Raw genomic sequence first — 23,949 nt, 5'->3', positions numbered from 1 at the left:
CTCACATCTAATTCCTTAATTAATTTTTCTTAGTCAACTATTGATCATTCTTAATTCTCCAAAATTATTGCACTTTCAGATCGAATATTGCCTCAAAAAACGTGTGCTCGTTATTCCTTATTAAACGAGTCTCAGAAAAAAAATTAAATAACACTAGGGCAAAATAATTATAAAATAAACTAAATTAAGAATAAAAACATGAGTCCTCACATCCTCTCCCCCTTAAAAGAATTTCGTTCTCGAAATTCATACCTTCCATAACCTCAGATAATTCTAGACCTTATTGTGTGATCATTGCATATGTTCTTGCAGGTGCCATTGGTCGGTTTCCTCCTTCATTGACTTGTCGAGGGATAGTTTTATTTTCTTGTTGAATAGTAGTTTCTCGTGGATATCGTGAACTTTATGGTTGGTGCTCCCTCATCCCATACATTTTCGCCCCTTTACCCAACAGTTTTCTTCGGTATGATTCGTCCTTCCACAATATCCACAGGTCAGACGAGAAGTTGTGTCTTGACTTGCCTGCGAAGTTTTCCTTGATTGTATCTGTCCTACTGGAGCTCCTCGTGACATAGTTCCTTCTGGTTTCTTTATCAGGGATGGTGAAGGAAGTGGTAGTCTTACTCCATCCACTCCTTTTCTAATTTTAGGTGGCGGTCCAATTTCTCTTGGCACTTCAAAATAGTGACTACTATTGGATACATCTCTTTTCCTCGCTTGAAAGGTTCTCAGTTGAGATTTTGTGCTCTCCACCCTTTGTGCTTTCTCCAGAGCGTCACTAAATGTTTCAATCTGTGCCGTGGCAAGGGCAACTTTGATTTCTAAATTTAATTTTTGGATAAACCGTCTTATTCTCTTCCGCTTCGTAGCCACCAATTCTGGAGCATATTTAGATAATTTCGTGAATTGTGTTTCATATTCAGCCACACTCGAAATTCCTTGACAAAAATTTATAAAATCGTCTTCCCTCTTTTCTTGGACTAGTGGAGGAAGAAATTTCTCATTAAACTCTCGTACAAAATTTATCCAAGTTCTTGGAGTTTGATCTCTTTCCCACTTGTTTCTTATAACATTCCACTAGGTTCGAGCTGTTTCCTCAAGTTGAAATACAGCAAAAGTGACTTGTCTTTCCTCTGTGAAGTTTAAGGCATCGAATATATTCTTTATATTTTCTAACCAATTTTCAGTCACTTCTGGGTCAGGTCCTCCAGAAAATTTGGATGGGAAGAATTTCTGAAACCGTTCCAAAACTCGATCCTCTCCTATCTCTTGGTTTCTACGTTGGTTTCCTTATCCAACCCCCTAGCCCCTGTTTTAATACTAAGAGCTCTAGTACATCTGTCATGCGAGTTAAAACTAATGTCATTTGATCATCTCCTCCCCCAGCCCTTGGCTCGGCGTTATGATCAGTAGCAGACTCATTATCTAATTTTTTATTTCGGGGTTGTCTGGGTTAACGTCCATGTCGTTGTCCTCTAATTTCCATGTTCACAGCTAATCTAGATGCATACGCATAAATCCCATACTAAACCGTAATTGAACTACACACATATACCTGAAACAACTCTAAAGAAAAATTAAATCACTTGCACAAATAACATTATCACCGTACAAGTCAAACACAAATTAGAGTTCATCAGATCATAACACAAGTTAGAGTCAAGTAAAGTACATACCAAGTCAAGGTCAGTAAACAAAAGTAAACAGGTGATTAACAAAAGTACATGTGTGACGCCCCACTTCTCCCAAGGGCGAACCCAAGGGTATCCGCGGGACGCCTGCCCAACTCTTGCCAGGACTCAAGGCAATTCAAATCGAACCTAACGATACATACCAAATACTACAAGTCAAAATGAAGAAAAGTAGCTTCCTTAACTAAATATTCAAATCTTACATCATGTTCACAAAAGATACATCAAGTCCCAAAATACAACCATTAAAAATCGACTAAATATTTACAACCCAGATTCCAATCAAAAGTATAATCTAGTCGGCTTTTCCAAAACCTTTCAATCCAACCTGTTAAGGAAAACAAACTAATGGGATTAGCCAATACTCAGTGAGGCCAAGAAACACACATGCAAACACATAATCCAAGTAGCCACAAATTCCATAGTAAGTAAAGCTATAAAATTCGAATAATTCATATTTTGAATAGGAAAAATAAACAGAAACAATTCAAGGATATTGTAGCTCTCAGGAGCTAAATTCCACGTAGTCGAGTCGAGTCGAAGTCTTGATCACATCTCACGTTAACACTCCGTCAACCAATAAGTATGAAATCCGTAGATACACCACTTTTCTTCGAATCCCGTCACCGTTACACCCCCTTACCGGGCCCGCTCATTAAAGTTTTGATAATACTCGAGTATATCATGGCAATACTGCATGAGTAATGCCGAGCAAGATCTCTCCAATAGATCATGCTCTACGAATATCTCATGGTTGGCTAAGCTTATCGACCAAGCCCATGCTGGCTCGATTCGCAAAGTTAACCAACGAGTTTGGGCGTCCCCCGAATACGAATATGAATACGAATACGAATATAAGTCGATGAGCAACGCTCAAATCGACGATTCCAAATAGGAATCACAAATACGGATCACATATACGAATCACAAATACGAATCACATCCACATTATCATGTACAAGTCGGATATGAATTCACATGGCAAAATTCGAATATAATTTCATTTGAAAGAGAACGAGTGAGGTAAAGTACACCTTCGTTTCAAAATTTCAAATTTACATAACGGATAAGAAACAGATAACCACTTAACAACAAGTTCATGCACTTGACACTTACCAATCAAAATATGAGAATGAGTGCGTAAACAAGCCTTTAGGTGGTTCCCTCGAGATCCTCGTGAAGGTCTCCTTGAGCCCCTAAGCAAACAATAGTTATCAATTACACACTTATCACTTATAAAACCCAATTATCGAAGAAGATTGTGCTAGGGTACAATCTAAGAAAATCTCATGAAAATGAACCCCAATTATTTGTAAATCGAGACTCAAAGATGGGGTTTTAAAACACAAGAGCAATCAAGTTTTCATCTTTGAAATCAAGTATAAAACGTTCAAGTAATATCGAAGGAATAAGGAGAATTTGAAAAACTCCATTTCCTTAAGATTCGGAAATTTCAGTTTTGATACGAAATCTTTGAAAAATCGTATCTCACTCTTTACAAGTCCAAAATTGAAAAACTTGATACCGTTGGAAACCTCTTGGAAAGTACTAAAAGTTCTTAGAAGACATCTTTCCATGATTCCAAATGAAAGACATTCAAAATTTGGCTAAAAGTTACTGTTTTAGGCTTGCAAGATAGTTTCGAGGTTGGTTTTTGGCCAACTTTGGAAATTCGGAAAAATTCACACAATGTGAACTAGCATCTGAAATTCAGAACTAAATTAGAGTTACAATCAAAGTTTAAAACACAAAAATCAAAACAAAAATTGGAGTTTTGAGCACCAAGATATAGTAGCTCAGAATTGGTGAAAAAGTGAAACTGTTAAGCAAATTTCAGGTTTAAATCAAGCACTTTGGGACTTTGATTGAGTATCTAAATGGACTCGGAATGGCACCAAATTTGGTAGTATTACAATACCATATAAGGGCTATTCCTCTGTCAAATTTCATTTGAAAATTCATACGGGAGGGTAGTTAACTAAACCATCAAAGTTCAAGAAATTTCCCAAGGCAAAACTGTCTTCTAGCTCTTCTTTCCTTTTTAAACATTTTGTCCAATGCAACCAACCCAAATCTGGTTTATTTGTGAAACAAAGTCCAAGGAACATCTAATATAAATTTTGGTAGATGTTGGACTGTAGACACCAAATTTTTAAATAATTTTTATTCTATTTTTATTTTTGCTTTTAGTGATAATTCTTATCTATTTTTATTTGTTAACTTCATGATTTTGGTTTAGATTTTTTTTTTAGCATTTGTATAGCGTTTCAGATTATTATTATTATCTATTATTTTATTTTTATTTTTATTTTTGTATTCATTTTTGCCTTTTTAGCTGTTTATTTTTATTGTTAAGATTTTTAGCATGAAATTTGTCAAAAGAGAAAATCATTCACAAAAAAAAAATGCTTAAGTTATTTTAGATTCAAGTTCATTGTTATTTAATTAGAAAAAAAAGAAAAAAGAGAACAAGCTCACGTGGGTGAGCTGCACAGGATCCAAACTCTCTCTATGTATTTCATTCAGACAGCAACGAGATTACAGCAGCTTCTGGGGGAGTCTAGCAAAAACATCGGACGGCTCCAAAAAAAACGAGGAGGAAATGCAGCTTCATCTGGTACCCTTGCTGTGAGGGTTTGAAGTTGTGGGCTGGGTATAAATAGAGCCAAAGTAAAACGCAGCTTTGAGGAGGAGAAAAGGGGTCGGCGGCTGAAACTGAGGAAGGGAAAAAATCAGGAAAAGGGAGAATCTGGGAGAGGCAGCGAGAGCGGAAGGAACCAGAAACCGAGGGAGAACATATGAAGGCTAGGGTTGAGGGAAAAGAAAGAACGCAGCTTTGAGGAGGACAGAACCGAGAGAGAGCCGGAAAAAAAAAATCTGAGGGAGGAAGAAAGTGAAAAAAGGAAAAATTAGGAAAAGCAGAGGAGCTGGCGGCGGAGAAAAGGGAATCTAAAAGGAGAAGCCCTCATCTTTGTCCGATGGCGGCGCCCTCTACTTTCCCTGGCTGAACCCTCAAAACTTCAAGGGACAAGAAATGGCAGCGGCCTCGATGACAGCTACACTGCAAAAGAACCCTAGCTTCCCCTTCCGCTACTCCAGAGGAGGGAGTGAGTCGCAAAGTTTCAAGCCAAACCAGAAAAGAAACAGAGGGAAACTAACCCAATCCGGTTTCTCTCTTCACCTTCCGTTGATCCAAGTTGAATCCAGGTTGAGGGGGATTCATCACTGATGGCAGCAACAACAGCAGTAACGACACAGCGGGTGAGAAAAGGGAACAGAATAAAGAGAGCTTGGAGTTGCAGACAAGGGAGAAAGGAAGGGAAACTGACCATCTACTTTCGCTCACTCAAATCCAATCCAAAAAGCTTCCTTAGGTATCTTCTTAAACTGATTTTTTAGCTCTTTCCATTTTCCTTCGTGGCTGAGCTGTGTTCTTGCGTTTTTTCTGTGTTTTGTTGTTTGTGTCACTGCTGATGCTTGTAGTTGTTTGCTGTTTTATGTGTTTTTGTTTGTCTCTATTGCTTTAATCTTGCCTATGGAGTGTTTTTGTCATTGGATTTTGTTAAGAAGTGAGTTTGAATTCTTGGTGTTTAGTCTTTTGGTGAATACATCAATGGGCTTTGCGTTGCTGAGTGAAAATTTCTAGATCCGCATAACTTTCTGGTATTGCAGAAGCTACGAAGAAGATGACTTTGTTATTTGCATACTCTTTCCTCTGATTTTTGGTGTGTAAATATAAGAGTTTTATGGGCAAAAAGTAAAAAGAAGGCTTGGTGATCTTGTGGCCTTGCTTCAAATTTTGGGTTGTTTGAGCATTACTTGCGTTTGGATGAAAAGAGGAACCCAGAAAGAAATTGCAGAAAGTTTTCGGTTGAAGAAGATGAGTTCTTCGTGGGTTTCCATGGAAAAGTTTCTAAAAATGCAATCTAACCCCTCAAGTTTCCCCTTGCTTCACATCTGCCCAACAAATTGGAAAATATAATCAATTTTGTCCTTCTATCAATGTTAATTTTATTTGATACACTCTAATTTAATTTTGGATGGATTGTTTGTGAATTTTAGGATGAATTTTGCAGTTTAATAAGTTTCGACAAATTCTTAGTTTTGATTTGTATTTTCAGTGAAACTTTGGTCAATTTTGATGCTTAATCATTGTAAATGGGTTTTTCATTCATTTTGTGAAATTCTAATTTTTGGTTTTGATGGGTTTCTGCTTAAACTGTTGGTTTTAATTCATTTTCATTTATGACCTTTAACATTTGCAATGATAATAATTTAACCCCTCAAAGCTTTGTAATTCTTTCAATTGGGTCCTTGTCTACTTTAAACCTTTGAATATGGGTTGTTTAGTCTATTTGGGTGTTTCGAGTGATTCAATTTCGTGTTATTTTCATTCCATATGATTAATTGTGAATTAAATTGGTGCCTTGACCCTTTCTTTTATTTTGGAGGGCAAATAAGTAATTTCACTCCATTAGGGCCCCAACTTCAGGGAGGTACACTCTATCCTTTGCTTCTTACTTTATTTGACCCTACGTGCCCTATGTGATTTTATATGCTTGATTGCATGCTTTTTGAATGTTTTTATTTTATTCATTTTATTTATTCGCTTTATTGGCTTTAGTTTTAGTATATTTATTTTAGTGCAATTTTGATCATTGGAAAGGCACTTGAATGCCAAATTTGTAATAGTTAGATTCATTTTATTTTATTTCACATTCCCCTTTAGATTGTAGTAGGCCCCACCTCAAATGTAATAGTTAGGGATTTTATTTGCTTCATTTTGCTTTGTGTGTGATTTGCATGCCTATGTGCTATGTGTTACCGCTTTCGTAGGGCTTTGGCATCTAGATATGCATGCTTACGTGTTATGTGAATTACGTGCTCACATGCTTACTTGCTTTAACCATGCCTATTGATTATATATGGTGGATATAGATGCACGTCACCGTGGCTAGTCCAATGCTAGTCATGGCCTTCCTCTCGAGTTCTTACAAGTCCAATGCTTGTAAATGAGCGTTAGTAAAGGGCTAGTCCAATGCTAGACCCAATAGGGCCCCCTCTCGCTAGTACATACTCGCACGCCTTCACTACATCTTCATTCAGTCTTTCCTTTTAGTTTTACATTTTTGCATGACCCTTCACACCCTTTCCCTTACACATTTAGGATTACATTTTCATTTAGGTTAGCTCATTTGCTTGTATAGGATAGGGAGTCACTCTTTTGGTAAGGGGGATGGACGAGTTTGGCTATACATAGCCTTAGCACGCTCATTCTTTTTCTAACCAAAAGGCAAATTAAAGGTCACGACTTAGGGTCTCCCCGTACCCATCTTGCTTGCATTCCTCTAGGGTTCATGCATTTCATTTACCCCCTATCATTTCACACAACTCTCATTTTGTACATTTTCACTCTACCACTCGCACTTTATATACTATCACTTGCACACATGCACTTTATGCTATCACACATACATTTCACACTATCACTTTACATACCTCACTTTGCACATCCATTTGCACACTTCCACTTACACACTATTGTTTTTTTATTACTATTATTACTTTTTCACTTCACACAAACTCATATTTTTCACATTGCATACATTCATTCCACTCATTTTTACGTCATTAGCATTATTCGTGACCTCTCCAAAGAGTCATTATTAGGCATCACTATTAATGTGATTGGCACCATTCAAACTTTGAAGAGAAATTTTGCCCCCCGATGCCCCCTAGGTCTAGGGTTTGCATTCATATAGCACATCCAAATGTGATAAATTCTTTGGTTAAAACAAGAAAATCTTTGACTAAATCGCGCAACTAGCCTTGGCTAGGTTGAGTGGGTGCCTTGGACCTCGTCCTTGCCTTCCCTCTCTTCAAATGTGACTCCCGAACCTTTTTCTTTGATTTACGTAGACTTGGAGTCGTTTAAAAAGGGTTTTTTCTTTTTTTTTTTAAAAAAAATTCATTTTTTAGGTGACTTGGTACACCTTAACCCAATACCAAGTGGCGACTCCGAATTTTATTTCCAAAACCCTTTTTAAACTATATTTTGGGTCAAATCGTCGCATTTTCAAGTCCCATTTAGACCCATGTTTTTTCATTTTCTTTCCAAAATCAAAATTCATTTTCCAACCAAAAATTGAATCAAAATTCACTTTCCATTTATTTATTTTTCATATAAAAAATTGGGCGCGACATGGACATCAAAGTTTCCAAAACAGCAAGTCCCAAATCAAGCTAGGCCATTTAACTAGTCAAAAGAGGATTTTCAAGCAAAAATCCAGGTCTGTAATTTGGACATAATTCGCTCAATTCTACTTGGAATTGAGCGTGGTTGGTGGCGTTGGAAAACACATTCATAAAGCTACAATTTCTCAGAAGAAACCATTTTCAAAATCCATCCACAACTAGCTCATATTTGAGCCTTAAGTTGTAGTTCATGTTCTGCCCTGTAGTGAACCAACGAAACAGAATAGAAATTTTCAAACGAATGGTCTGCTGACACAAGTGGAACCAGAATGTAAATTTTATACCAACGGAAAGCTGGGAATGTTTAGTTTCCAGTGCCGCAAACGGCACTCGATTCTGACATCGGAGTAAAAAGATATAGCCGAAACAAAAACACTGCCTGGGTGAATACGGGAATAGTTTCCAGATTTCTAAGCTTTCGTAAATCCAACATTTGAGTGACCAAATCAAGTTATTTTTCAATGAAACTTTTTACACACTCAATATAACATGTAAAAAACATAAACAAGCCATTAGAACCTCAAAATTTTCCACCAAAGTGCTCGAACAAAGCAGGGGCAAAATGGTCACTTTTGGTTATTGTACCACCTTGAGTTTCTATCAACAACCCAACACTAATCCACTAGTTTAGGCACTAAATAAACATCATTACCAGCAAAACACCACAAATCAGTCCATACATCCAAGGTGGGAGTTCATAGAGCCCACACAACCAAATTTTCCTGAAAATAATGCTACCCACTAACATGCATGAGTATATATGAGCACTAGAACTTCCATAAACCAAGTTTTCAAGGTTTGATCGTTACCTACTTCACTTGGTGTGCAAAACAGAAATTTTTGGTCCCTCCTTGCTCCAAGAAAACCGTGAAAAGCTCCCCCTTTTTTAGCTAGATACAATCTCCAAGTGTTCAACTAGGTGTAATTCAATGTTGGTTTGATTTGGTTCATGATTTGTGCAAGATTTGGAGATGGAAAATTGAAGAGCTCTTGGGTTATTTTTTGCAGCTTGATGGCCGGCCAAGAGAGACTAGGAGAGAGAGTGTATTGATCAAATGAAGCTTCCAAGAGAAGCTTTAATGTGTGGCCCAAGTTGGTGCAAAAGTCAACTCCCCTTTGCGCGTGTACGCGCGCGTTTTGTGCTCGATTTCTCTCGAGTTTGTTTCACTAGTGCAATAAACCTCTAATACACTTATATTCATATTAATATTATTCACTCTTAGTTGTCCCAAAATAAGGGTCTAAAGTCCCTTAATTAAATCGCGCGTGTGAAAACGCGTACTTCTAATTTAGGCGCGGTAGAGTAAAACTTCCAAGAAATTCTTATAACGATCGTACCACTAACTATCACTTGAGTACTTAAACATAAAAATACCTATTTTTAAGACCATGTTGAAAGTCTCCAATTCTCCAAGCTTATTGTACTCCAAAATCGGCTATAGTCTCCAAACGCGTATTCGCTGTTCTCACTTAACGAGCTTCCAAAAATTAATTTTTGAAACAAGTCACTTTTAAAATATAATAAGGCTATAATTCCATGTAATTAGGTCTAATAAGGTTAGAAAATAATATTCGAAGTAAATGGCCAAATAAATATTTAAATGAGCTAGTAATAAGAGTTTAAAAATAGGAAATTCTGCGAGTCCTCACATGAGTCGAGTTTTAATTTCTCAATTAACCTTTCTTAATCTACTATTGATCATTCTTAATTCTTCAATATTAATACACTCCCGATTCAAGTATATCCGTGAAAAACGCGTACTCGTTGTTTCGAACTAAACGAATTTTCGAAAAGTGAATTTTTCCAACAAAACGCTTTAAAAATATAAAAGAGGCGTCGTTCCATATAAATGGATTTTAAATGATCGAAATAAATAATTTGGAGTAAAATGAGTAAATAAATATTTACGTAAACTACTAATATTCGATAAAATAATTTTTTTTTCAGGTCCTCACATCCTCCCCTCCTTAAAAGAATTTCGTCCTCAAAATTCACACTTAGAATAATATCATACCCTTAATAGTCGTGCTTGTCGGATCTGTCAATAACTTACAATCGCTAATTCGTATCTTACAATTTCTATCCACCTAAATAGTAGTCAAACTTTGATTCTATCTTATGAATCTAGGTTTTTGTAAAAGTGTGAATTGTAGAAGGGTTACTTACAACCTCAGATAGACAATGAAAAGCAAGAATTATACCTTCAATGACCGTAACAGGATTGGAAACTTGTTGATAGCCTAATGCATAAACCCTAGCTGGTGCTTTGGATCGACTTCCTCCAGCACTAGACTGGTTAGCGGCTGGCTTTTCAGACCTTTGAGTACTACCTCCTCCTTTTGGTACGGTTGGGCATTTCGATATCTGGTGCTCGGTACTACCACAATACAAGCACTTCCCTTGTTTTCTAAAACAATCACTCTCTGTATGGTTGAGCTTGCCACAATAACCACAAACAACTTGGGGAGCCATAGATTGACGACTTGGAGGTGTTCCTCTCGATTGACCTTGTCTATTGTGACCTCCTTTTGATTGAGTCCCTTTTGGTGTGCTAGATATCTCCACTCCACCCGTTCCTTTTCCCTTTTTAAGAGGTGGGGCACTCTTATCTGTCTGTCCAGAAGGGTTACTAGAAGTGCCCTTTTTCTTAGCATGAAAGTCTCTAACTTGCGGCCTGGCACTCTCGACTCTCTGTGCTTTTTCCAAGACTTCAGTGAATGTAGAGATTTGGGTTGCTACTAACCCCTCCTGAATCTCCACATTAAATCCTTGTACAAAGCGCCTTATCCTCCTTCGTTCATTAGTCACCAATTCTGGAGCATACTTAGAAAGTTTAGTGAATTTCTCTTCATATTCGGCTACACTAGAAGTTCCTTGTCTTAACTTTATGAATTCATCTTCCCTTTTCTCTTGAATCAAGGGTGGAAGAAATTTCTCATTAAATTCCCTTGTGAAGTTTTCCCAAGTCCAAGGGGTCTGCGCTCTTTCCCATTTCCCTCTTATCAAGTCCCACCAAGCACGTGCCACTCCCTCAAATTGGAAGGCGGCAAAATTTACTCGCCTATCTTCGGTATAATCTAAGGCGGCGAATATGTTAGTCATTCTCTCCAACCAGTTCTCAGCTGTCTCGGGGTCGGGTTCTCCAGTGAACTTAGGCTGGTTAAATTTCAGGAACCTCTCCAAAACCCTATCCTCTCCTCTATCCTGTCCCCCAGGTTGGTTAAGCGGTCCTGGACCAAGTCTTTCAGCTAAGCGTTCTAGGATATCAGTCATCCTATTGATGGCAGTAGCCATTTGGTTAACCTCTACATTCGCTTGTCCTTAGGTCGGTCCAATTGCCGATCCTTGTTCATCCCCTTGAGATTGGGCCCTATCTAGTCCCTCGCCCACGGCCTCGACTACTCCTTAGTCCTTCCATTATCTTAAGGGTGCCTAATGCAAGAAATAAAAGCGATCAGGCAAGGAATTTTTTAAAACAAGAACCGATCTTGAAAACATCAGAGATAACAATAATTAACATGTATTTACATTTTAAAAATTCATACAATTAGCAAGTTGGGGGGGTATTACAAAAATATAACACACAAGTGTCACAAAAGGACTTTTAGTCATGCACGACTAAAGTAAAGTCAAGCGCCTCAAAAGTAGGCCACTGAATTAAACAAAAAATGCAATGGCCTTAGCACTAGTATCACCCCAACTAAGTCAATCCTTTATAACGCTGGTAGGTCTGATCTTCTCATTCATTTCCGACTCATATCAAGCACTAGAATCCTATTAAGTTACATATGACTATCCATCATTCTTTCTCCACGTCTCTCTCTTAATTATTGTACCATCTTAGCCAAACAACTATTGGTTTCCTGTAACTATTCACGTGAAATATCGATTCGTTCTTTTCCCTGCAAATGGAGATCCCAAGTCCTTAACATTTCCCTCAACTCTTGAGTATTCGGGTACAAGAATCCGAAATAAGATAATTCACATCTCGAGCTGGCCAGTCCCAAGAGTAAATCACCACATTTGAGATTCCTACCCAACATACATATCTAATCTTCCCCAAGTATTGAGATAAAAGATTTATACTTAGCACATTCATGATTCATCGCTTACACTCTAGAAGAATACTTATGCTTTTACTCATTCATATGAGAAGGACCATAACACCATTTGGCCCAAACTCAACCCGTGCATATATCACGCGAAGTGGCTCTGATTTATTTATTTATTTTTGTTTCTTACAAGCGGTCACTTAACTTTCAAACCAGTCCTACAGTCCGGCATCCTAAATTTCAAGTCTAGGATACACTACAAAGATCTGAAACCTAAGCTCTGATACCAACTGTGATGCCCCACTTCTCCCAAGGGCGAACCCAAGGGTATCCGCGGGACGCCTGCGCAACTCTCGCAAGGACTCAATGCAATTCAAATCGAACTTAACGATACATACCAAATACTACAAGTCAAAATGAAGAAAATTCGCTTTCTTAACTAAATATTCAAATCTTACAGCAAGTCCCAAAATACAACCATTAAAAGTCGACAAAACATTTACAACCCAGATTCCAATCAAAAGTATAATCTAGTCGGCTTTTCCAAAATCTTCCAATCCAACCTGTTAAGGAAAACAAACTAATGGGATGAGCCAATACTCAGTGAGGCCAAGAAACACACATGCAAACATATAATCCAAGTAGCCACAAATTACATAGTAAGTAAAGCTATAAAAATCGAATAATTCATATTTTGAATAGGAAAAATAAACAGAAACAATTCAAGGATATTGTAGCTCTCAGGAGCTAAATTCCACGTAATCGAGTCGAGTCGAAGTCTTGATCACATCTCACGTTGACACTCCGTCAACCAATAAGTATGAAATCCGTAGATACACCACTTTTCTTCGAATCCCGTCACCGTTACACCCCCTTACCGGGCCCGCTCATCAAAGTTTTGATAATACTCGAGTATATCATGGCAATACTGCACGAGTAATGCCGAGCAAGATCTCTCCAATAGATCATGCTCTACGAATATCTCATGGTTGGCTAAGCTTATCGACCAAGCCCATGCTGGCTCGATTCGCAAAGTTAACCAACGAGTTTGGGCGTCCCCCGAATACGAATACGAATATAAGTCGATGAACAACGCTCAAATCGACGATTCCAAATAGGAATCACAAATGCGGATCACATATACGAATCACAAATACGAATCACATCCACATTATCATGTACAAGTCGGATATGAATTCACATAGCAAAATTCGAATATAATTTCATTTGAAAGAGAACGAGTGCGGTAAAGTACACCTTCGTTTCAAAATTTCAAATTTACATAACGGATAAGAAACAGATAACCACTTAACAACAAGTTCATGCACTTGACACTTACCAATCAAAATATGAGAATGAGTGCGTAAACAAGCCTTTAGGTGGTTCCCTCGAGATCCTCGTGAAGGTCTCCTTGAGCTCCTGAGCAAACAATAGTTATCTATTACACACTTATCACTTATAAACCCCAATTATCGAAGAAGATTGTGCTAGGGTACTATCTAAGAAAATCTCATGAAAATGTACCCCAATTATTTGTAAATCGAGACTCAAAGATGGGGTTTTAAAACACAAGAGCAATCGAGTTTTCATCTTTGAAATCAAGTATAAAACGTTCAAGTAATATCGAAGGAATAAGGAGAATTTGAAAAACTCCATTTCCTTAAGATTCGAAAATTTCAGTTTTGATACAAAATCTTTGGAAAATCGTATCTCACTCTTTACAAGTCCAAAATTGGAAAACTTGGTACCGTTGGAAACCTCTTAGAAAGTACGAAAAGTTATTAGAAGACACTTTTCCATGATTCCAAATGAAAGACATTCAAAATTTGGCTAAAATTTACTGTTTTAGGCTTGCAAGATAGTTTCGAGGTTGGTTTTTGGCCAACTTTGGAAATTCGGAAAAATTCACACAATGTGAACTAGCATCTGAAATTCAGAACTAAATTAGAGTTACAATCAATATTTAAAACACAAAAATAAAAACAAAAATTGGAGTTTTGAGCACCAAGATATAGTAGCTCAAAATTGGTGAAAAAGTGAAACTGTTAAGCAAATTCCAGGTTTAAATCAAGCACTTTGGGACTTTGATTGAGTATCGAAATGGACACGGAATGGCACCAAATTTGGTAGTATTACACTAACATATAAGGGCTATTCCTCTGTCAAATTTCATTTGAAAATTCATACGGGAGGGTAGTTAACTAAACCATCAAAGTTCAAGAAATTTCCCAAGGCAAAACTGTCTTCTAGCTCTTCTTTCCTTTTTAAACATTTTGTCCAATGCAACCTATCCAAATCTGGTTTATTTGTGAAACAAAGTCCAAGTAACATCTAATATAAAGTTTGGTAGATGTTGGATATCAAAGTTTCCAAAACAACAAGTCCCAAATCAAGTTAGGCCATTTAACTAGCCAAAAGAGGATTTTCAAGCAAAAATCCAGGTCTGTAATTTGGACATAATTCGCTCAATTCTACTTGGAATTGAGCGTGGTTGGTGGCGTTGGAAAACACATTCATGAAGATACAATTTATCAGAAGAAACTATTTTCAAAATCCATCCACAACTAGCTCATATTTGAGCCTTAAGTTGTAGTTCATGTTCTGCCCTGTAGTGAACCAATGAAACAAAATAGAAATTTTCAAACGAATGGTCTGGCTCACACAAGTGGAACCAGAACATGAATTTTATACCAACGGAAAGCTTGGAATGTCTAGTTTCCAGTGCCGCAAACGACACTCGATTCCGACATCGGAGTAAAACGATATAGCCGAAACAAAAACACTGCCTGGGTGAATACGGGAATAGTTTCCAGATTTCTAAGCTTTCGTAAATCCAACATTTGAGTGACCAAATCAAGTTATTTTTCAATGAAACTTTTTACACACTCAATATAAAATGTAAAAAACATAAACAAGCCATTAGAACCTCAAAATTTCGCACCAAAGTTCTCTAACAAAGCAGGGGCAAAATGGTCACTTTTGGTTATTGCACCACCTTGAGTTTCTATCAACAACCCAACACTAATCCACTAGTTTAGGCACTAAATAAACATCATTACCAGCAAAACACCACAAATCAGTCCATACATCCAAGGTGGGAGTTCATAGAGCCCACACAACCAAATTTTCCTGAAAATAATGCTACCCACTAACATGCATGAGTATATATGAGCACTAGAACTTCCATAAACCAAGTTTTCAAGGTTTGATCGTTACCTACTTCACTTGGTGTGCAAAACAGAAATTTTTGGTCCCTCCTTGCTCCAAGAAAACCGTGAAAAGCTCCCACTTTTTTGGCTAGATACAATCTCCAAGTGTTCAACTAGGTGTAGTTCAATGTTGGTTTGAGTTGGTTGATGATTTGTGCAAGATTTGGAGATGGAAAATTGAAGAGCTCTTGGGTTATTTTTGCAGCTTGATGGCCGGCCAAGAGAGACTAGGAGAGAGAGTGTATTGATCAAATGAAGCTTCCAAGAGAAGCTTTAATTTGTGGCCCAAGTTGGTGCAAAAGTCAACTCCCCTTCACGCGTGTACGCGCGCGTTTTGTGCTCGATTCCTCTCGAGTTTGTTTCTCTAGTGCAATAAACCTCTAATGCACTTATATTCATATTAATATTATTCACTCTTAGTTGTCCCAAAATAAGGGTTTAAAGTCCCTTAATTAAATCGCGCGTGTAAAAACGCGTACTTCCAATTTAGGCGCGGTAGAGTGAAACTTCCAAGAAATTCTCATAACGATCGTACCACTAACTATCACTTGAGTATTTAAACATAAAAATACCTATTTTTAAGATCATGTTGAAAGTCTCCAATTCTCTATGCTTATTGTACTCCAAAATCGGCTATAGTCTTGAAACGCGTATTCGCTGTTCTCACTTAACGAACTTCTAAAAATTAATTTTTGAAACAAGTCACTTTTAAAATATAATGAGGCTATAATTCCATGTAATTAGGTCTAATGTGGTTAGAAAATAATATTCGAAGTAAATGGCCAAATAAATATTTAAATGAGCTAGTAATAAGAGTTTAAAAATAGGAAATTCTGCGAGTCCTCACATGAGTTGAGTGTTAATTTCTCAATTAACCTTTCTTAATCTACTATTGATCATTCTTAATTCTTCAACATTAATACACTCCCGATTCAAGTATATCCGCGAAAAACGCGTACTCGTTGTTTCGAACTAAACGAATTTTCGAAAAGTGAATTTTTCCAACAAAACGCTTTAAAAATATAAAAGAGGCGTCGTTCCATATAAATGGATTTTAAATGATCGAAATAAATAATTTGGAGTAAAATGAGTAAATAAATATTTAAGTAAACTACTAATATTCGATAAAATAAATTTTTTTTTTGGGGTCCTCACAACATGCATCTCCAAGGTACAAATTCCTAAGTTCTACTCCCATCATCCTATTACAAAAGATCAAAAGTAGTGCTTCACTAGATTAATTGGAACTAGATGATTCCTGTTCCCTAACATGGTCAACTTCATTCCCAACACAAGGATCCTCTGGGCCACGATCTTCTCCATCTCTCTCTCTTAATTGTTGTGTCATCCTAGCCAAACGATTATTGGTTTCCTCTAACTATTCACGTTGTAGACACCAAATTTTCAGTGTAATTTCATTTACTATTTATTTTTTAGTTTTTATTTGTCGTGCTAGGTGTAGACACCAAATTTTTAGCGTTAATTTTGTTCTTTATGTTATTATTTTATTTTATTTTATTTTTATTTTTGAGTAATTTTAGCGTAGGAATTTATTGAAAAAGAAAAAGAAAATCCTTCACAAAAATATATTTTATTCCTTTTCAAATGCAAGTTATTGTTTATCAATTGAAAAAAGAGAAAAGAAAAGAAAAGAAAGTTAGCATTTTGTTTTTTATCTTAATTAGCTTTTCTTCATTAGTTATCTATATTTTTATTAATTAGTTGTCTATATTTTTTATTAATTAGTTATCTATATTAATTAGTTATTTAAAAAAAAAAAAAAAATGGTACGCAACTTGCAAGCTGCGTTTTCGCAGCTTGCAAGGAAGGGCTTCGGGCAGCCCTTAGCTGCAAATATAGGAGAGACGGCTAGGGTTTTAGGGTTGGTAGCTGGATATAAATAGAAAGTAGCAAGATAGCCGTAAGGGGGAGGGGGAGCGAACGGAAAGAAAAAACTGGAGCAAGAGAGAAACAGAAAAAGAGCAAGGAGAGAGTGAACGGCGGAGTTTGGAAAAGGAAGACACAACCGAGGAGTTCTCTGGAAAAAGGCAAAACAAAAACAGCAAGGGGAGATAAGGAAGGTTGACGGCTAGAATCTGGGGAGGTGAGGAGAGAAAGACTGAAAAAGCTGGAAAGAACGAGAGACCAGTAAGCTTGAGGGAAACGAAAGAAAAACCAGAACTTGAGATTTGGAAGAAGACGAGAGGAAACCGGAGGGGAAGAGTGAGAGAGAAGAAAAGAGGGTTTACGGGCTGAGAGCTGGAGGAGAACCAGCAAGGTGGAGGGTGGAAAGGAACGGTCTTTGAACTGGAACAAAAGAAGGGAGCTTCGGTAGTAGCGGCCGGAAGGAAAAGGAAAAACACAGAGCAGCCGCAACCCCAGAGGATCTCATTGTTGACATTGGCTGAAGTGGTGGCGCTGTCATTTCCGCTGCTACTCTCCTTCTATTGCCGTGCACTCCATCACCACCGGCAAAATCTTCACCCAGGTAAGTCCAGAAAAATGGCGTAGAACTCTGGGCAATTCTGATTGATGTTTTCTTCTAGTTGTGTATGTGCGGCAGTGCCTTGGTGTTTTTTCCCTGTTGTTCTCCTTTCCATTTTATTCTTAGCATCGTGCTCGCTGTTGTGTTTGGGCTTTATAATGTTTCTCGAAGTTCTGAGTTAGAGTCAATAAATGTTTATATTCCTTTGCGCTATTGCTGGATTTTAAGTGAAGTGGATGAATCTGTCTTGTTGTTTCGTTACATTTCATGCTTGGCTGTTTTTGATCAGATCTCCTGGAGACAGATGATTATGTTTTGGGAATGGTATGACAATGGATTAGAGCCTTTGTGGTTGGGCTTAGTTGTTGAACTAGTATAAGTCTGTTTGAACTCGGTTAAAGGAAATGAAATGCAGCAACAACATTGCCAAGCGCCTGGCTGGCAATTGACGCAAGTTCCAATCTTTCTTTTGTTGCATTTGTATTCCGTTGCTTGGACTGAACCTTCAGTGATAATTTGAGGTCTTACATTAGATTTTGGTTGTTGAATTGGTAGAATCCGTTTGAGTGGCTTCATCATAGGCCTTCTTGTTGAATGGTGAAGTTTGTTTTTATTCCAAGAAGTTACAAAGCTGGTTTTGTTTTTCTGCTGCTGCACACATTCTCTATTTGGTTCTTCATTTGCCTCCATTTGATCTTAAATGGTTCACGGTTCATGACTGGATTGTGTGAATGAGAATGTTTATGTGCTAAGTGATGTCGAGTGATGGTTTTTGCTAGCTTATATCCTAAATCTTGCATGAAATCTGCATTGCATTGGAAAGCTTAAAGGTTGCCGAAGCAACATTGGCTGGAAAATTGCAGATATCTCAGTTTCTTCATGAGCCTTGCATGAAAGTTTTTTCCAGATTTTGCATAACCTTCTTCTAAGTTGTTGCGTGCAAGTTGAGTCGCTGAATCCATAGGTTTGCTTTGTACAAATGCATCTGGGCTAAATAGAAAGGTTGTGACGCCCCACATCTCCCTAAGGCGGACCAAAGGGTATCCGCGGACGCCTGCCCAGCTCACGCCAGGACTCAAGCAATTCCATTCAATTTCAAACCGAACTAAACACTTCGAAGAGAGCAACATAAATACAATAATACGGAAGCGTTCAAGCTTAACAAGTCACTTAACGCGTAACCAGTACATCGGGTAATCATAAAACGACTTAAATTCAAAATACGCGTCAGGGCCCAAACTTTCAAGATTACAATTTCCAAACATACAACCCAAACCAGGGCCTAGTAAAAAATATATCACAGGAGTCTTAACAAAAGTACAACGGATGGTTTCTCCATATTTCTCCAAGATTCGGTCCTGTTAAGGAAAACAAAACTATAGGGTGAGCTAAACGCTCGTGAGGCCAAGAACACACATGCAAGCACTTAGTCAAATAACAATCCCAAATTTAATAAATAAAGCCATGTCTTTTCAATACTCAATCAATCAAACATGAAAGGTAATCAGAAACAATTCAAGGATATAGTAGCTCTCAGGAGCTAAGTTCCACTCGATCTGCCGTTGTCATTCGTATACCTTCCCGCATTGACCCTCCTGTCAACCGGGTCGGTATTTCCATTTCCGTAGATCACCACTTACTTTCCTCCGTCCACCGTACACCCCAAGGGCCCACAAGTCTATTATTGGGCGATACTCTACGAGTATGCCAAGCAAGACCTCTTATTAGGTCGAGCTTATGTGTATCTCATGGCTCGCCCCAGTCCCCGACCAAGCCCATTACCGGCTCGAGTCTAAGGTTGGCCTATGAGTTTGGGCGTCCCCCATTCATTTGAAGGTCGAGGAGGTTCACTCCAACGACACAAGCATTCATGACATAACATTGCATTTCATTCATTCATTCAATACATTCCATTCATTCATTCGAAATTAGAACGAGTGCGATAAAGTACGCACCCGCCCTTATCTTTAAAACTTTCAACAAATATCACAATTAAACAAGTATCAAAATTCACACACTTGACACTCACCGAGCAATTCAATAAGAATTATTTTCTGGGAGTTCAAGTGTCCGCGGTGAGATCCTCTTGAAGGTCTCCTTGCGCGCCTGGCAATTTAATAGCGAATAATCATACAATTAACCCACTTATCAAGAAGATTGTACATTAGTACAATCTAAGGATTATTTTGCAAAAAGGAACCTCAATTACACGTAAATCGAGGCTCAACTTGTCTTTTATTATGTACAATATTATTTGAGTTTTTATCATGAAAATCGTGAGCAAAACGTTTAAAAATATCAAAAGAACAAAGAGTTTTTGAAAAACTCTATTTCTTTGGAATTTGAAAATTTTTCAGTTTTATGATGAATCTTTGAAAAATCATAACTCGCTCGGTATAAGTCGAGAATTGGAGAACTTTATACCGTTGGAAACCTCTTAGAGAGTACTATAAGTTCCTGGAAGACAATTTTCCATGAATCGAAGTGAAAAGTGGTCAAAAATGAGCTTGAAGACGCAGGGTCGGTTTTCATGGCAGAATTAAGTTGGATTTCGGCCAACTTTGAAAATTCGACACGATTCACACGTTGCAAACCGGCCTCTGAAATTTGCAGCTCAATTAGGGTTGCAAGTGAGGTGTATGACAAAATAAGCGGATCAAGAATCTGAGTTTCGAGCACCGAGATACGGTAGCTCAAAGTTGGGCAAATTCAAGACTGGAGAAAAATTTCCAGATTTGAACCTCTAACTTTAGTAATTCAATTGGGTATTGAAACGAACTTGAATTGGCACCAAAATTGGCAGTATTTCAATACTATATGGAAAGTATCTCTCTATCGAATTTCGAGGAAAAATACCTTCGGCAAGGTAGTTAATTAGCCCACCAAAGTTCAAGAAAAATCATAAGGCAATCTGCCTTTGACTTGCATTTCCCAATTTCCAATCGTCTAACCAAGAAAGTTATCCAACCATGGTTCATTTGTGAAATAAGGGTCTAAGATACACCCATAATATCTTTGGTAAGTGTTTAATATCAAAAACATCAACTAACAAGTTCACTCCAAGATTTGGTTCCAAACCAGTCCAAACATTAGGGTTTTCCAAAACAGAGCAGTCCACTTGTCTCAGTCACAAATCAGTCAATATAGCTCGAAATCGAGCATGGCTTACGCCGTTGGAAAATACATTCATAGGACTAAAATATCACAGAAGAAATCATTTCCAAATTCGGCACCCAACTGGTTCAAATTCGGGCATCAAGTTGCTGCCTGACCACTTCATTCCAGACGAACAGAGCAACAGGACAGCGAAATTAAAACATTTGGTTCGGCTTGCTCACAAAGAATCAGAACGTGCATTTTATACCAAATTAAAGCTAGGAATGTCTAGTTTCAAACGCCACCGACGGTACATGATTTCGACATCCGAGGACAGAGTTATAGCCAAAATACTACTGCTGGTCGGAGTCATACGTGAATCAGTTTCCAGATTTGCTGGTTTCTAAAAAAAATTCATTTGCCCATTCAAACCTCGTTATTTTTCAATGAAATTTTCCACACCTCTAATACATCATATAGGCATCCAGTTCAAGCCATTAGTTCATTAAAAACCGGCCTTAAAATGGCCGAATAAAACAGGGGTAGAATCGGAAGTTTTTGCTTCTCACACCCAATGAAGTTTCTACTAATTACCCACCACTAATGCATCATTATAATCACTAAACCAACAATATAATCACCATTAATTATCACATCAGCAACAACAACCCAAGTGTGGGAATTCCAAGAGCCCACAATCACATTTTTACACCATAATCAAGTAACTAAGTGCATGCATGAGCTTAATCTTGCCACATAATCTCCATAAGATAAGAATCCAAGGGTTGATCATTACCTACTCCTTTGGTTTGCAAGGTCAGAATTTTCGGCCCTCTTGAAGCTCCAAGAAACCGTGAAAGCTCCCCTCCTCCTTAGCTAGATATAATCTCCAAGAGGTTTGCTAAGTGGTCTCCAAGTTGGGTGTGATTTGGAGGTGATTTGGGTGAGATTAGTGTGCAGAAATTTTAGAACAAGGAGTTAGAGAGAGGGAGTGTTTTGGCCGGCCATGAGGAGAGGGAAGAGAGAGTGTGTTTGATCTAAGTTAGCTTCCAAGAGAAGGTGCAATGTGTGGTGCAAAATCACCCAAAAGTCAACTCTCATTAGGGGCCGTTTGGTGCGATTACGGCTCGATTTTTTTCGCGCGTTTGGTTCACTAGTGCACTAAACCTCCAAGGCATATATATTCATGTAAATATTATTCACTCTTAATTGTCCCGGAATAAGGGTCTAAAGTCCCTCAAATGAAGTCGCGCGTGTGAAAACGCGTACCGTCAATTTTAACGCTATAACGCGAAACTTTCGAAAAATTCTTATAACGATTGCACTACTAACTATCACTTGAATATTTATTCATAAGATTACCTATTTTAGGACCATAGTACAAGTCTCCAATATTCCAAGCTTATTGTGCTACTACGCGGATAAAATCTCCAAGTACTATTCACTATTTTTACGAAACGCGCTCTAGGAAATTAATTTTTGAAACGAATCATTTTAAAAATATAACGAAGTTATATTACCATGTATTTAGGTCTAATAAGACTAGAAAATATTCCTTGGAAATAAAATCCAATTAAATAATTTATTAAGCCATAAATTAGGCATAAAATAATAGTTTTTACGAGTCTTCACAAAGGTGGCCGAAAGAATGCTTGCTGGAAAAAATGAATTTCTGGTTGCCGAATGCTTGCTGCAATTTTGCTCTAGCATTTGTGTGATTCTCCTTCTATGTTTTGATTTGTTGGGATGTTGGAATTGTGTGTCATAGATCTGCATTTCTCCCTTCTCACTATCCCAAGTCCACACGAGCCCACATTAGTTCATTTTCCTTTCCCCTCACTTTAGGTCTTGCATCTCATGCTAGTTAGGGTACATTTGCCTGAAGAGTCCCCTTCTGATAAGGGAAACGAGCGAGTGTGGCTACTCGATAGCCTTAGCACGCTAGTTTTGCTTTCTAATCAAAGGGAAAATCGAAGTCGAAAAAGTTAGGAGTCATTCCCGTACCCGACCTGATGCATTCCTTTAGGTTCATTCATTCTCATTTATCACTTACTCATTTTTTTCAATTCACATTTCCTCATCACTTTTCCTTTCCTTATTGTTCATTTTGATTTCTACTTCACAAAATTGCACTTAATTTCACCTATATGCACTTATCACTATATTTCATACACTTGCACACAAACACTTGGATTTTTCATACAATTTCACACGTGCACCTTTTTATACACTTGCACACTTGCACTTTAGCCATCATTTGCATTAATCGACCTCTATAAGGTTTTCCTTTATTGGCCGCCACAACTCATGTGGTTGGGACCAAAAACCTTACAAGAGACATTTTAGAATTTAGGTTGCATTTTTTCTTTCTTTTTGCATTCATATAGACATATCCAACACGCGATACATACCTTGGGTAGAAAAATTAGGAAAGGTGGGGCTAAATCATGCAACTAGCCTTGGCTAGGTCGAAGGGGTGCCTTGGATTTTATCCTTGCCTTCCCCTTCGTCAAATGTGACTCCCGAACCTTTTTCGTTGGTTTACGTGGACTAAGAGTCGTTCAAAAGGGGTTTCTTTCTATCTTTCCTTTAGAAAATTTCTTTTTGGGTGACTTGGTACACCCTAACTCTGTACCAAGTGGCGACTCCATTTTTCATTAAAAAAACCCCCTTTTGAATTTTGTTTGGCCAAATCGTCGCATTCTCAAGTCCCATGGCCTCTTACTTTTCATTTACACACGTTCACATTCCATTACACCACACACACCACACATCATCAAAAAGTGGGGCGCGACAGTTGGCGACTCCACTGGGGACATCCTAAGTGGGTCCAAGCTTTTGATTTAGCCATTCTTTTCCTTTTTCTACCCCTTTTATGTATAGCATGTGGATATTAGGGTTGCATTTCTCATTTTAGGGCTTGTTGTCCTCGTATGCGTGTCAAACTACTCCCTCACTCACGAATGTGTGATTGGTTGATTGGATGTATGTTTACTTGTTTATTTCGCGCTTGCATTGCATTTGGGTGGGGGACATACCCTAGAGTCTCGCGTTGGTTCTTGATCCCTCCCCTCTAAACGAGCACTAGCATACGTGCATACGCTTTAATTATTTTTACCCCTCATTTTTTTCCTTTTAGTGGCTTGTCACACCACTCCAC

The sequence above is a fragment of the Coffea arabica genome, chromosome 9e, assembly GCF_036785885.1.
Source record: "Coffea arabica cultivar ET-39 chromosome 9e, Coffea Arabica ET-39 HiFi, whole genome shotgun sequence".
NCBI classification, from domain to species: Eukaryota; Viridiplantae; Streptophyta; class Magnoliopsida; order Gentianales; family Rubiaceae; genus Coffea; species Coffea arabica.
This window is presented reverse-complemented; position numbering follows the sequence as displayed.